Source organism: Neopsephotus bourkii, unplaced genomic scaffold (assembly GCF_033783945.1).
Source record: "Neopsephotus bourkii isolate Nb327-2 ecotype Australia unplaced genomic scaffold, CSIRO-AGI_Nbou_v1 NB_1511, whole genome shotgun sequence".
Taxonomy (NCBI): Eukaryota; Metazoa; Chordata; class Aves; order Psittaciformes; family Psittacidae; genus Neopsephotus; species Neopsephotus bourkii.
Genome location: NW_026901987.1, coordinates 5,899,954 through 5,912,182, shown reverse-complemented (window position 1 = coordinate 5,912,182; position 12,229 = coordinate 5,899,954).

Sequence of the window (12,229 nt, the reverse complement as noted above, 5' to 3'; positions counted from 1 at the left end):
GCATTCAGCAAAACATCTTTGTGGAGGACTGAAGTTGAGCTTCTGTGTTATTTGCCTTCCGTTTGCTTCTGCAGTTCAAGCTCCTCTTGGTTGTTCTGACAAGTCTCCAGCAGAGCCGGCTGCTCCCGCACGCAGTGATGTGCACCCTCCTGTTCGTACAGTCTGCCATCTCACTAGGAGAGGATCCAGCAATGAATGAGTCTACCATAAATATTCCTGGTTTCTTTCCTGGGGGAAATAGAAAGAGACTCTGAAGAGATCTTCTGGAAGAAGCTGCAAAAAAAAATGCTGACATCTTTCTTTAAGAGGTTGCCCATGTGGCACTGTTGTTGATTTTAGTTATGTATTGTTACTAGAAGAGAGATATAAGATGTCCCATCCAATCTTGCCATATTTATATTTATACATCAGGGAAACGTACATAATTCTGTTGTTTGTGCCCCTTTCTTCTCCTTTTGCAGAATCCTTGCTGATGAACGATTCCTGTCAGCTGCAGGAAAGGTCCCTGATGCATCCTGAATCATTCTTCTGCAGACACCTATGCTTGCCTTGATGGATACTTGGTGGTAGTGCAGTCCTGCCGGCACACATGGATGACTCCTGGATCCCCCTGTGGTGACAAATCTGCCTCCTTAGTTTCTCTTGTTTCCAGTTCCTGACAACTTATTCTTCCCTGTGTGGTGTCTGGATGCAGCTGTTCAAGCATATTTGCTTTCTGGAGATGCTATGCTGTGCTGAAACAAATGCCTCCAGGCTTCACTGTGTGTCACCAACTAAGCCATCTTTTCTGTGTCCTGGTAGAGAGGAAACCAGGGCCCTTCCTCCTCCTCCATGTTGGCTGTTTACTGAGGCACCCTTTTTAAATAGGAATACATGAGCATTCTTCAAAATCCCCTCTCCATCCCCTTGCTTAGGGGGTTCTTGACAACCGCACATTGGCCATAGCAGGTTTGGGCTGCATGGGACATCCCTCCACTGGATTCCTTTGCCATTGCATGGGGCAGCTGCCTGCCAACCTGCTCAATGGCAAGAACATCCCCAGCAGAGAGCTGGCCCTCAGTTATTACACTGCACTGACATTGCCCCTGAAGCACCCTGTCCTTCAGATGACCTTCAGCACTCTGCAGTGACAGCACCTCTTCCCACTATTTTCCCAGTGTTTCCCAGTATTGCAAACACTACGCAGTGCGGCAGTGCTGGCAGCGTGGCAGTAATTTAGCAATCTGTAGGTAACTGATTGACAAAAATGGGAAATGGCTCCTGCAAACTGCAGAAATTCTGAAAGCATTTAGTCAATTTTTGGTTGAGGGTTGTTGAGCATCTCTTCAACCTCAGTTGCATGCGCGTTGACAACAAATACACCACACGCCAAAAATGCTGCTGGAGCAAAAGCCACAAAATAACGATTCCAACGTACTCAGCAATCCCAAGCCTTCCCCTTTGGCAATGGCACGGGAAAATGAGTAAGAGTTTGTAATCCTCTCTGTGCCTGATACAGGAATTTTTCAGGGACTTTTGCTTTATATTAAAGAAGAATACAGGGTTAATGTCAGAGAATAACACCAGTATAGCAAGAGCTTTTACTGATTTTGTCACAAGAATGCACTGTCATATTCCTCTAAAAATTGTAGGGAACTGTGAATACATTATATTTTCCCATGTTTTTTAAAATGTACACATAAAATATTGTCTAGTTTTTTTTTAAATTATTATTAATATTCTGCCCTTATTTTAGTTGAAAACGATCTTTCAGCCAACAGCCAAGCATTAAGTGCTGGGGAAAGACAACCTAAAGACAATCCACTAACCTGACAAATGTATTTGCATGGACTTGAAGATGAGGCCCTCCTCTGCTGCCAAGTGCTTTGGAGGTGCTTTACAGGCAGCCACAGGAGGGCAGTGGATGACTTGGATATGCGGTTTCTCTCCAGTTTTTATCTGTTTTTTAATCGTTTCGTTTCCCTTCCACCGAGCTCCTATCTTGTCAAGAAATAAAAATTTGACGCTGATGCGAGGAAGGGGATTTGATTTTCATTTCCCTCTGCGGGTTTGGCACATTTTCTTCATATTCTTGTTAGTTCAGCTTATCATCAGTGTGTGGAGAGCTTGCGGATACGATCCCCGGTACTGCACACAGGCCAAGAGGGGAGCGGTGGAAACGTATTTGTACAACTTCTCTGTTTACACAACTTTCAAGGTCAGGACTTCCTTCCACGAGAAAAATACCAGAGAGCCAACAAACAGTTTAATGGCTATCTGTGGTGCTCGCAAGTTGTCCTAGGTGCGCGCTGAATTCTTCCTTCTCCATAGAAAGATCTGACCCACGTTCCGTACAGGTTTCTGCCAACAAGCAGTTTAATTACAAAATTAGAGCTCAAGACCCTCCTGGGGTTTGCTAATGGGCTGGTGTATCTCTTTGCCTTAGCTTTTTGCTAAGCAAGCAAAGGGCAAAAGTTGTAATTATAATCAGAATTAAGCATTTTTGGTTAAAAACAAATGAGCACAGGTCTCCTTGTGATCAGTGTTAGTGGCCAGAGGGTCTCTGTGGTGGACGAGACAACTAAAAATGTCAGGACTAGCTCTTCAGACTGACCCTGCATCCTGATCAAAGGTAGAGAAGTTGGCAAACACTCAGGATCAGAGGAAATCCAGCCTAACAGCAAGCAGAAACAGCCGCATACCGGCTGGACAAGCGCTCCATAGAGACTGAATGCGAGTTTTACAGTTCACAGCAGAAGTGATGTTTGAAACATTTGGAAGCAAGTTAGGGAGAACAAAGGCTGTTTCTGTGGCACAGTGAGTGCGGGGAGGAGAGGAGAGCATCCGCAGCCTGCCAAGGCGGTATGAAATATATGCTTGTGTCTCAATATGCCAGAAGCTTCTGGGCTTTATTCCCAGAACTCCCACTGGCGTGTATGACCTTGTGCTAGTCACCCACGCTTGCCGTGCCTCAGTTTCCCTAGCACAAAGTGGGGACAAAAGTACCTCCGGATGGCTGTCAAGGAGCTGATTTCATAACATTCTGATGCTGGGGAGAGGGTGTCTATTTGTATTTGAGTATCACTTCAAGCATTTTAGAGCTTGTTGACATTCGCAGTAGAGTAGCCAGACTTTGTGTTGAGGCACTGCAGAAAAAGAAGGTCGCAGCAGGGGCAGAACTCACATTTCCCCAAGTACAAGCTCCATCAGCTAATTATAGAAGAACATCCCCTAGCAGCTGACAAGGTAGGAGCTTTGTGATTTGTGCTGATGTAGTTTTGACTCCATGTAACAGACAGGGTATAGATTCGCTAGCCAGATGTGTACCGGTAGGCTATTGACCCATCATTTCAGCTGCCAGGTTGGCTGGTCACCAGTGCCCATGCTGACAGAGGAGGACACTCAGATGGCACTAGAAAAGCAAGAGGAGCCTGACCCTTAACCGTGAAGGGCAGATGAGAAACCACAGGGTGACTGATGAAAATCTCTATTTGGCCAGCCTGATGCTTGCTGGGTCAGGCTCCACATGCCCACTGTGAATGGATTGGACTCACTGTGTGGGTACATATGTGATTTATCTCTCACTGCTTTTACACATATTTACAAATCTGGCTTATTTTGTGTGGGACTTTCAGATCCGCCTTGGGTTGCAACATATTCCTTTCAGCTGAAGTCTTGGATTACAGTACAGCCAAAATTGCATCTAAACTTCAAGAAGAAGGATTTCTCTATACTTGTGTTGTTTTCACTATTCCCCTTTACCAAACTGAGCCTCCAGGTTTGTACCTGATGTGGTATGTGTGCAGAAACCCACGCACAGCCCACCACTAAGTGATTTTGGGGGAGGCAGGGGGAGCATTTCTGTTATTAGAATCTTGTTCCCTTTTCTGGTTGGTTTCCTCAACAGTCAGGGCAGTAAGTTTGTTGGCAGAGCCATCTCTCAATAAAGTAGGTTCTAAATAACTTTCATAACACAACAGGGAGGAATTCAGAAACCATATCTGAAGAGGTGCTTGTTTGTGTTACCTCCTCCAACAGCAAATGCAGCATGGGGGTGTTAAATGTTTCAACTGTTTTAAATATTGGATATTGCATACTGCCAGCTGGTTCCTTGTGACCTACCTACCAATAAGTAGACATTTCCTTTTCTATATACTTTAAATATCTGGAGTTTTCTTTAGCATTTCAGCAACTGGTTCTAAAAACTTAGCTCTGGCTCTGAGGTTTCGGCAGTCTACTTGGCCTTCAAGTTCTCTGTTTAGAAAGTAGGAACAATAATCACTTTTTCCTCTTCTGGGGAAAAGTACACTGGAAACTGTGAGTTTCCCATGTCCTGAGTTAAAGGAGACATGTGAATGTCTATGGTAGATATATTTTCCTTTGTTTTTTTTTGTTTGTTTTGTATTGAGTGCTGTTATCTTGGGAGGAATGTATAAGGACATAGAGAAATGGTGCTGTGTAGGAGGATGGAAACCTGCTGCAGTACATAAAGGTCCCACCCAGAACATACCTACAGACTTGCCATTGAAAGAATACTATGTTTCTCCTGTAAGGAGCAGGTTTTACCATATGGAATGGGAACTATTGTGTCAAATGAAGGCAGAGAGAAGTAGCACATAGAAATGACAAGTTTCCAGAGCAGGATGTTAATTTTGACTTGTAGTCCTAATCCATAATAACTTTCAAGCCTTTTCAATTTGAGTATTACCAGTAAATCATTCAATTACCCACCAGATCTTCCTAACTGATTTAGGACAGGCACTTGGATTGTGAGAGATGATCCTTCCAATTCCTCCTCTAATTCAAACCTGATCCAGTGTTTTCCACTGGACTGCTGTGTGGTTTGTAGCGCTGTTTCCGCATAGCTTCTGCTGAAGCTCTTCTGCTTTGCATAAAGGCTCTGTAGGTCCATAAACATGTTCAAGGCAGTGGTGTGCTCTCCACAGTCCCTAAACCAATAGCTGTGGGTTCAGGAGGGGGACAAAAAAACTGGATTGCAGGTTCCTGTTCAACCTCATCTGCCCTCCCAAAACAGGACCTCCCACTGCCATCTTTGAGAGACAATGAGGGCAAAGAGGGACCACTGGGGATTTAGGGCAGTGCTCCGAACAGTGGAGGATTTCAGTTCAGCTCTCTGCTCTCGCAGAAGCACAGCCATCCCCAACTCCACCAGTGCCTTCAGCACTGGGGCACAAAGTCGTCCCCATCACAACTCACCCCTTCATGGGAGATAGTTCTTGACAATGACTTCTGCCAGGTGATCTCATCTACCAAAAATGACCCCAACTGCAGTCTTAAGCTCCCTGAAATGCTGAAAAAATGTTGACCTGGGTCAACCTGAAGGAACATTTTGGTTCTGAGAACTGTTTCTATTGCCTGGAGAGCTGAAAGCCAAGCGCTTCTAGGCTAAACAATGGAAGAGGATGGTGGAAGAGGAGAGAGGGGCATGAGGTTACCAAGATCAGCTACTCTGCACTAAAAGTTTTGAGACAAGTCTGGTTTGGTTGTTGCTGTTTTTAAAGTCACTAAATAAGCAAGAAATATTAATGACATCAGTAAACCCTCCTGGACACATGCCTGGTCATTAACTTTTCTTAGTTTCCTAAGCAAAGGCTTCACATTGTGTTGATGTTTTTTTGAGCAAATATGACTAGCAAATAATCCTCTTAAGGAAGTGCAAGTGGCTGGAGGCAATGCTTGGGGCTAAAAAACATGTAGCAGACTCAAATCAAAACAACTGCTACCCTCCGTGCTACCCTGCTGCTGGGCCACCCTCAGAATACTGATACAAGGAGGTCTGGTTAGCCAGGCTCTGGCTCACAAAACGTAAGGTTTTGACCCCTTTTGGATGAAAAAAGCTATGTTTGATCAGTGAACGCTGTCATCTCTTATAAAAGTTGATGATCTTTGTTTGAATGTGTTGCATCTCTTATAAAAATGATAAATCAGGTAGCAGATAATTACAGTATCAAATTGACCTGCTGCATGCTGGTGGAATTCTGATATGTTTGACCAAACTTATTCAGTGCTTTTACCTGCCCCAGTTCAACTTCCAACAAAGATGGTGCTAGATGGTTTCTGGTGAGCCATAAAAGTTTTTTTGAGGTGTTCCCAAACTTAATTGCTCTACATAGCCCCAATTTTAATGGACCAAATTTATAAGGCCAAATAATGCTATGTGCCTTGCAATCTCTTTGTCTTTGCATCGGAACAGGGTTCTGAGGACTGTCCTTTTGCAGAAATAGGCCCTACTATCATGACTTCCTGAACAGTCACAGATCCATCTCAAGAGTCTGATGGTAAGCTTTGCAGGTGAAAGCTGCAGAAGAAGAGTAGAAGGGATAAGCTTTTCTGTTATCTTGGGTTGATATTTGTTGCCCAGTCCATTTCCAGTGAAGATTGCAATTAACCTTGTTTTTAAATAGTTTTGTTTGTGCTCCCTGGTACTCGAGTGATGCTGTTTGCTGGACACAGGTCAGAACTCCAAGCAAAGTTCTTTTCTGGTCCTGGGGGTTCTCTGAAATTTTCAGTTAGATATTTGGATAGCCTCAGGCTCCTCTGGGTTGTTTGGACCTTCACCGGCTGCTTCATTTCTTCTCTTTCGTAACATTGCCTTTAATTCTAAATCAGAAAACATCCTCATTCTCTAGACCTTCTGTTCCTTCTCTGTCAGACTGATTTCTTACTGTGTAGCCAGTGCTGGGCCTTCTTCACAGCATCCCTGAATTTTGGTTCAAAAGAACCAAACCTTGGTGGGCTCCATGTTTATAGAGCCTGAAAAAGCTGTCTCACCTTTACCTTTTTCCTCTTTGTTTATTGTGGTGGGTTGATCCTGGTTGGATGACGGGTGCCCACCAAAGCTACTCTATGACTCTCACTGTCTCAATCCTCTCTCTATCTCCAATTGCTCCTGCACAGTAACTTTTTCCCCTTCTTAACTATGTTACTCCAGAGTTGTTACCACCATCACTGATGGGCTTGGCCTTGGACAGCAATGGGTCTGTCTTGGAGCTGGCTGGCATTGACTCTATCAGACACAGTGGAAGTTTCTACCAGCTTCTCACAGAAGCCACCCCTGCAGCTCCCACTGCTACCTAAACCTTGCCACACAAATCCAGCACGCTTATCAAAGTGTGTTACGCTTACTAAAATGCTGTCCATGCCTCAGGCAGATGGACTCCTGTGGTCCCTTCTTAAGGCTGTCCAGCCTGAGTCACTCAGGCGAACACACAGCCTGTACAGGTACAATGGAGTGCATAGAGATTGACCCCAAGCACAGTGGCTATTGCAAAAATGCTGACTGTCCAACAAAATAGGCATCACGGGTGCTTATTCACCTTGCCTAACTGTAGCTTAAGTTGGGAATGAGGTTGCTCCTACAGAACCTGAGGAGGAAATGGTTCCTCCAAAGAGCAGAAACCCACTAGAGATATGACACTGCAGCATGCTTAGAAAAAGTATTGTGTAGTCTATTTGACTGGTGCAAGTCCATTAAATTCAGCTGTCAAATCAGCTGATGGGATACCTCGCATACTTATAGTTAGCCTCATGCTCTGGGAAGCATTAGATCTAGTATACAAGTGTGGGACTGTCACTGAGGGGTGAGTAGCTGTATTGATATAGGTGATTGGCAGAAAAGGTTGGGTGCTACCACAGCAAACTGTAGCAGAAAACAGCAATTCCTGTACCTAGTATCTTGAGTACTGAAAGCAAGATAAAACCCAGCAGTAATGTAATTAAGGACTGTATTGTAAAACATAAGCACAAGACATCTTTAGGGTCACATTCATTTTGTCATTTCCTGACTCCTGAACACTTACATTACTTTCTCATTTAGTAATACAATGATTATTTAGATGGCATGATCTTAGGTGCTTAGATGCTGGTGGATGTCTTCTGCTGTCTTTCTACGCTTTTGGCACTGACTAAGGGTAATGGTAACATTTTAGAAAGTGTTTTCTGGGCTAGGCAGTGTGGTGGCACTGGAGAAGATGTTCTATAAGACCTAGACTACGTACCTCTTACCCAGCCGATTCTGACTGTGGGCCTGATGGTATATGCAGGGGAAAGGGAGATGCTGGTGCACAGCCTTGTGCTGGTGCTGGCTGGTGAAGTCTGGTGCAAGAGAAACCCAGTGGCAACAACAGATGGGGTTGCGTTGTATTTTTAAGGTAGGAGTGAATTTCTTCATTTTGTTTTCTGTTTTTTTTTTTTTTCTCATTTGCTGTTATCACTGGAATATACATTGCAGCAGGTCTATATGGCATTTCCACCAGAGCAGAATTTGAGCTGGACTTTTCAGACCATATATGTCCAGTGATAAAGCTGGTGGCACTGGCCATGAGAATTATGAGCTTATTTCCCTGGTCTGAACACAGAGAGATAAACCAGTCCCTATATATTATGAGGCAATTATATGAGCTAATGATCAAGTTTTCCTACTCAAATTGTAATAGCTATGCTTTTTACTGCCAGCCAGAAAAAATCTGACACACACTCTGGCCAGGCCAATAATGATTGCCAGTTCCCGTTATACCTTTAAAAGTTGAATAATATATGTAGCACTTGCAATGTTTTAGTGGCACTTAACGTAGTCAAACAGCTGAGCAAGCAGTATTGCATTTCACACTCATTTCTGTCAAGCAGGTCTTCACAGCTGCCATCCCCACCAGTGTTCCTGCAATGAAATTAAGGTCTGAGGAGACAGGGGTGAGTTCTTAGCTCAAGCACATCCCTGCAGTAATGCAGCTCTTTATTTTTCATACTGGAGTGAGATTGCATCTGTCTGCACCCAGTCATGTAAGTGTGCCTCTCATGGCTGCTCATGTTTCCCTTTTTCCTCTTCATTATGGGTTTAATGGGGTAATGGGGAAAATATTGTGGGCTTGGGATTTATTTTTTCTTCTGTCTGCATGCAATTTTGATTCTGTGCAGTGAGTGCAGGTATAAGAGCTATTAGCCTGAGTCTTCCTGTGGCTTACAGCAGAAGGCAGGACTATGTATATGCTGGAGTCTTGCTAGCTAAAAAGGCAGGTGCCCAAACTCACCTCTGGAGAAGCCACTGCTGGGGTTTGGACCACTGCCATGCCAGCTGCTGCAGGCTCCTGCTGTGCTCAGTAGCTCTTTGGGTCCATCGCACATTGACCACCCAGGGTCTCTGTGTGGTGGGGTCGTAATCTTTTCCTTCTCTCTTCTGGAAAGGGAAGATGGCATTAAGCAAAAGGAGGACTGAGTGAAGTACACCCAATCTAACTCAGCTGTTTTTAAGTTAGACATCTAAACAAAGCTAGTTTCCTCATGGCTCTTGGATGTCTACACTGGAACTAGATCATGAAGGCTCATTTTGGAGCCTGATGTATAGAATAGGTATCTCCAGAGAGTATTTCATATCCTCAGACAGACACCTACAACAGCTGGCAACGAATCACCTCTAGAGACTTCTGTACGTCATAATTCAGAAAACAACTGGGATAGCCTAAGAGCTCAGTGGAAGTAGATGATCAATATGCAGCTATAGGCGAAAGGATTGAAAGGTTGGCTGTGCAAAGAATGAGGCTGAATACTGAACATGCTACAGTCCTATCTGACATGTTATGAAGACACAAACCGTAAAATATGACATCATCCAGAATTCTGGTCAAAGTTCTACTTCTTTTGTCTCAAAAAAAAGCATGAAGCAGAAGCTCCCTTCCTGCTAGCAGAGGTGATTGTAAAAAGAGCTGCTTCCATCTGAGTTGTAGTTGAAATGACTAAGACTGCTTAGTTTGGAAAGAAGATAAAGAGGTGGGAACATATTGGTGAGTTATATAATACTTAAAATGGACCAAGTAAATAGATTGCATATTCTTTCTGGCAGTGCCAGATGAAACAATTTTCTAAGCTAGAAACTGTTATTACCACTCAAAATCCTAAGAAATTCTTTTTAACACAATGCAAAATAAACTTGTGAAGCTCATGGTGGCTAGATACATTGCTCCAAGTGGTTAGCAGGATTAAAAGCAAATTAGACATTTACTCTTAGGTCGATTACAGATAACTAAGAAGTCTACAGTCACATTAGATAGGATGTGAAATGCAAAAGGAATATAAACCTTTTTGCCACAGTGAATACAGAAGCCATTCAAGAGGCAGGGGTTAAGCAGACACTTCCTCAAAGAGCAGGTTTCTCCTAAGCATCTGCATGAAGATTTTTTTCTTCAAGCCCACTGTCACTGGGCATTACCAAACTTTGGTTACTTGGCTGTTCTATTTTTATGGTGCAGGTTAGGGGAAAGCTGATCAAAACTGGTGAATGTGGCAACTGTACAGCATTCAGGACCAAAACAAATGCAACGGTTGTATGACAGTTTGTAAACCTGGTCAGAAACTAACTTTTTTAGGGGAAGAAGAAGATGAGTTTGATGAGCTGGACAGCCAAGAAACTCTAAGACATGGAAAGAAAAGTGCAGGAAACACGATGCTGAAAAGAAGAAAGCAAAGCAGGAAGAGAACTAATTTTCTGGGCAAAGTGTGAGCTGGAGGAGGTGTAGAGCTGGGACTGAAGAGCTTTCCTCTTGATTCCTGCCCTGCTCAGGAAACAGGGCATTGTATACATGCCTGTAAATAAATGTATTCAAAGAGATAGCTGGCAGCATCATCAATTTTAACTACTCCTAATTGCCAGAGTATAGGCTAATTGATCTGGAGAAAGAACTAACTTCTGGTGTGCTCTGCTCTGCTCTGTCCTATGCTCTCTGATCTACCACAGTAACTCTAACCAGTGTTGTCTATACAAAGCTTTTCCTGAGCTACTTAAAACAACACCTTTTTTATTTATCTATTTTTTGATTATTTTTATTTTTAATTTTGCATTATTCCCAGGGCAGGACCTGCAGAGGCCTCTGCGCTAGGGTCTTCCAGGTTTTTTTAAAGGTACCTTGCTGATAGTGCTAAAGATGACAAGGATGGTGAAACGTGCTCTGCATATGGATCAGGGGAGAATTAGAAATGGTTCATCACTCCTGTGAGAGTTCATTCGTCTGCCACAGACTGGCCCATGAGAATATTTCTGGAGAGATGAACTTTATCTAATAATAAAAAGTCCGCTGACCTGCTTTTATGTCGCAATTCCTGTAGCATGAATAATTGCACCCTCTTGTATAATTGGCAACATTAAGAGTGCTAAGTGAAATAATTAGGAAAGAATCAGGTTTCATGAGTGCACCGTGTTCTTACTTTGAGGATTTTATCCGTACCTCTTCCCCTCTGCCGAAGAGTCACCGCTCGGTTGTGCTTCTGCTGGGAGACGTGGGCAAACATCTGCCTCGGCAGCTCCTGCCAGCCTGACTCTGGCAGGGTGTCAGCAGAGCCCCCAGGATAACGCATGGCATCTTCAGCGTATCTGGCCTTCAGCGGTCCAGCAAATGTGCGCAAGATGCGAATCCACAGCACAGAGTTTTGCACCAGGTGCCTCTCGTGCCTGGAACTGGGGTTTTCCATGGCTGGAGGTAGCAGTGCACCAAATCATTCAGTAACTGCAAGGTCCCTGTTCCACAGATTAATGGAGATTGATCCTCCCCTCCCAGATCTCTTACAAAAATGACAGTAACACATTTACAGGAGAGCAGCCACTCAAAGCTGCTTGAATGTAAGGACGTAGCTTTGTGGTGGGTCACGTGGAGTTGGTGGGAGCATGCCATCTTTGCTGGGTCAGCCTGGAACTAAAAGAGAAGAAGAGAAAAATCCCTGACCATCTGGCAGGATGCAGCTGGCACCTGGGGTAGTTTAAGATCTTTTTGCTGGTTGCAGGGCAAGGGAGAGCTTGTCACAGAGCAGTGCGCACAGTCCCCAGGGAAGAACTCCAGCTTCAACTGGACTGATCCATGCTGATAACATGTTTGACAACAGCCCTCTGCCTTAATAAAAAGGAAGAAAAAAGAAAGAGAAGAAACCCAACAGAAATACAGGAAATATGAACTGCTGAGATGTAACTTGGAATTAGGTAAGTGTGAAATGTTGTATGATGCTTCTTAGGTCACATGTTGGGATGGAAATTGCATATTGAACCATATGATGGATGCAGTCATGTGCAGTGGATCATGATGTGTCCTGAAATATGCTGGGTCACAGAGCAGGGGAGCAAGACCCCTCAGGAGACACACTCCTCACACCCTGCACTGGTGCTGCATCTCCACAGCAGCCATGTGTGCGTGGCAGTGAGGGAACTCACGCAGACCAGGGGCCAATTAGCACAATCCAATCACAGTCTTGG